Here is a 4,444-nt window from a genome sequence, read left to right as displayed (position 1 = left end):
ACAACATTGAAAAAGTGACATGACTTGTTTTCACACTTATGACCTTTGCAGCAGCCCCATGGTCATATGATCAAAATTTGGATGCTTGGCAACCAACTCATATTTATGACGGTTGCAGTGTCCCAGGGTCACCTGATGCCCTTTTGCGACCTTCTGACAAGCCAAGTCAATGGGGAAGCTAGATTCACTTCACAACCATGTTTCTAACTTATCAACTGCAGCGATTCACTTAACAACTGTGGCAAGAAAGGTCGTAAAATGGGGCAAAGTAAATGTCTCACTTAACAACAGTAATCTGGGGCTCAATCGTGGTCATATGTCGAGGACCCCTCATTTCAACCCTGAGCTATAAACATTCCCCTTTAGTGATCGTTTACCTCGAGAGTAGTAAACCACCGTCTGGTCATGTTTTATAGGTATGGTAAATTTGTACATGTAGAGCTGTGATGGTGAACCTATGGCACAAGTGCCAGAAGTGGCATGCAGAGCCACTTCTGCCAGCATGCGAGAGGTCACATGGAAGAGCCCCACAGCGCATGTGCATGCGCCCCCTGCCAGCCAGCTCATTGTCGGAATCTGCCGTGCATGCACAGGGGAGATGCACGCATTGGAGATGTGCACGCATGCACAGAGGGATGCAGCATGCGGAGGGTTGCATGGGCATGCACAAAGGCGTGCGATGCAGGGGGGTTGCGCATGCATGCACAGGGGACGGGGACAGTCATGCATGCATTGCATCATGCATGCGCATGCACTTTTGGCATGCAACGTGGAGAAGGTTAGCCATCATTGATGTAGAGTAAAGATGGTCCTTGACTTACGACCGTAATGGAGCCTGCCCATCACAGTCATAAGTTGTAAAGGTGAGGGGAAAAAAACAGGGGCCTAGAAGAAAAACAAAACTATTTATAGTTTTAAAGAACTGGCTTTCCAAGAGCCTAATGGACTTACCTCTGAGCGAGGAAGCAACTCTGTATTTTAGATGGCTTCACCTTGAGGGATTATATGAAATGCTCCTCCATTAAATAAAAAGACAGGTCCTTATTCACTAAGGCTAAAATGCATTCAAGCTTATTGTGCCCTACCCAAAGAGGAGACATGAACAATTCTTGTCTCTAATTTAGAATCATAGACATTCTAGAGCTCGAAGGGCTCCAGGAGGTCATCCAGTCCACCCCCCTGCTCAGGACAAGAATCCAGCATAAACTATTGATACAGAATAATAAAAAATAAGGACAAATATGCTGAAAAGCAGCTTCTATCCCAGGGCAGTAGCTCTTTTGAATTCTCCTGTATAGTGCAATGTTGGTGTGGTGTTGGGGGTTTTCAATTCAATGTGTGGAGGGTGAAGGATGTGTGTCTTTGTTTATTTTCATGGTCATGATGTGCACTGAAGATGGTGTTTGATTTCGTTGTCCGAGGTGCAATGACAAACTAAACTAAACTAAACTACCCCTGACAGGTGAATCTCCAGATTTCCCTTCAGCAGATCGACCAGTTTTGGGGAGAATTTGTTTCAATGTGGCTCTCTTATGGTTAAGAAATCTTTTCTTATACAGGTATAAGTTACTGGTCTGGTGCTCAACTTACAACCACAACCGAGCCCAAAGTTTCTGTTGATAAGTGAGACAGGTATTAAGTGAATTGCCCCCCTATTTACGACTTCCCTTGCCACAGTTGTTAAGTGAATCACTAAAGCTGTTCAGTTAGAAATACAGTTGTAAAGTGAATCTGGTTTCCCCATGGATTTTGCTTGTCAGAAGGTCACAAAAGGGGATCACATGACCCTGGGACACTGCAAGCGACATAAATGTGAATCATTATCCCCCTTTATCTTATCTTATCTTATCTTATCTTATCTTATCTTATCTTATCTTATCTTATCTTATCTTATCTTATCTTTCCTCTGTACATCTATCTATCATCTATGTATATCTATCTATCTTTCATGTACATCTATCATTTGTGTGTGTGTGTGTGTGTGTGTGTGTGTGTGTGTGTATTCGATCTATCATCTATGTATAGCTATCTATCTAGCTCTATCATTTATCTATATCTATCTCTTTCATCTATCTATCTATCTGTATATCTTTCTATCATCTATCTATCTATCATCTGTGTGTGTGTATAATCTATTTATCAACTATGTATATCTATCTATCATTTATCTATATCTATCTATCTATCTATCTATCTATCTATCTATCTATCTATCTATCTATCTATCTATCTATCTATCTATCTATCTATCTATCTATCTATCTATCTATCCTCTGCATATCTATCATCTATCTATCTATCATCTATGTATATCTATCTATCATGTATATCTATCTATCATCTATGTATGTGTGTGTGTATAATCTAGTTATCATGTATGTATAGCCATCTATCTATCATTTATCTATATCTATCTCTTTTGATCACATGACCATGGAGATGCTGCAGCTGTGGTAAGTGTGGAAAATGGTCATAAGTCACTTTTTCAGTGCTCTTGTAACTTTGAATGGTCACTGAATGAACCATTGCAAGCCAAGAACAACCTGTTTCCAGCTGGAATCTGTTTTTGTTTTTTTTAATATTTAGAAGGAAATTCAGAAACGACAGTTTTAACATGAATGTCAGGAAACTGATCTGTGAGCCTGTATCTTCTACTGAATAAATCACGGCTCCTGATAGTTTTGGACTAGCCAACATTTCAAAAACAGTCTGCCTTCAAACTTCAAAAAAACCTGAAGAAAATTGGAGAAAAAAAGATAGTTCACACCTTTAAAATTTTCCCATGCCTAGAATTAAAGAACTCCAGTTAAATATATATATATCTAATCTAAACCAAACTGAGGTTTCCAAGATTACGCAGGAGGAATAAATTCATTTAGTGATCCAATGAATCACTTACCTTCCAGGGAACTATGTTGATTGCAACTCTTGCAATCCCTGCCAGACCATCTTGCCTGGGATGGATGGGATATGTAGTCCTCAATTTACACAAAATGCCAGATTTTGTGGAAAGATTTTGCCAGATCTCCTCAATGTACAGCTTTGGGCATCCTTTTCCCTTTTAAACAAAAAACAAAAAACAGGATTAGGTGAACCTTCTGATGCAGGCGCCCAGCGTAATTTCCATGGGAGAATCAAAACATGAAAGGGTTGGGCTGCAGGTTTCCCGCAACCAAATTCCCTTTCTCAGCTGGTTTTTGTTTGTTTTGGGTTTTTTGTTCTCATTTTCTTCCTAGCCAGTTAATACGACTGGGATAAGCCAGGCGGTGGCCCTGGGTGGGAAGACTTCAGCAGACAGGAGAAACATGACTTAACCCTTTCCTCAGCCGCTGGAGAAGTCCTGCTGATCCCCCCCTTGAAGTCCCCTGTAAAATATGAATTTTGGAGCAGATGCATTATTCAGATGTGTGGCTTTGTTTTCCCTCCATCGTGAATGCACCAGGCAAGCCCAAACTGGAGTTAGGAGCAGAGGTGACTTTGCGAGACCCTCCCTCAGAGATGGAGCCCATACGGGTATGAATAGAGGACAGCAAATTGGGGTGAAGAAGGCCGTCAAATCAACCAACTTGAAGCGCCTGTGCGAGGCCACGCCTTGCCTCCAGTGTGCTGAGGATCAAAGCACCTCCTCAGCCATTTGATGAGAGAGAAGAAAGAAGCCCAGCCGTAATGAAAATAAGTGCAGTAATTATGAAGATATTCCTTTTTGGAGAATATTAGTGGTTGTTTTCATCTTAAGTGGGAATGGCGGCTTTAATGACCTGGATATGAGCCTGAAAGTTTACTTGCCAAGAAGTCCCTGAAGCCTCCAACCAATACAAAGCGCTTTGCCTCCTTCTTGGTTTAAATGGCTGTACTTTCCTCGGTTCTCCCTCCGACTGTCTCTTTTGTAGCGGTTTTCCCAGCGGAGAGCTGCAAAGGTGTGACGCCTTCGGCCCTTGCGAGGATTCTCTGCATGTTCCAGGCGGCAAAGATGCAGCATTCGTTCTTATAAATAAGCAAATAATAAGTAAATAATAACTAAGCCAGTTTGGTGTATTGGTTAAGGTGCTGGCCTAGAAACTAGGGGATAGTGAATTGTAGTCCTGCCTGAGGCATGAAAGCAAGCTGGGTGACTTTGTGACAATCACCAGGAGACCATGAGTTCAAGTCCCACCTCAGGCACGAAAGCCGGCTGGGTGACTGGGCCAATCACCAGCAGACTGAGAGTTCTAGTCCCGCCTTAGGTACAAAAACTGGTGGGTGACTGGGCCAATTACCAGCAGACTGAGAGTTCTAGTCCCGCCTTAGGTACAAAAGCTGGTGGGTGACTGGGCCAATCACCAGGAGACTGGGAGTTCCAGTCCTGCTTTAGGTACAAAAACTGGTGGGTGACTGGGCCAATCACCAGCAGACTGAGAGTTCTAGTCCCGCCTTAGGTACGAAAGCTGGTGGGTGACTGGGCCAA

This window comes from Notechis scutatus, chromosome 2, assembly GCF_049901735.1.
Source record: "Notechis scutatus isolate UNSWTSFEM ecotype Mainland chromosome 2, rNotScu1.2, whole genome shotgun sequence".
NCBI classification, from domain to species: domain Eukaryota; kingdom Metazoa; phylum Chordata; class Lepidosauria; order Squamata; family Elapidae; genus Notechis; species Notechis scutatus.
Note: the sequence above shows the minus strand (reverse complement) of the source record.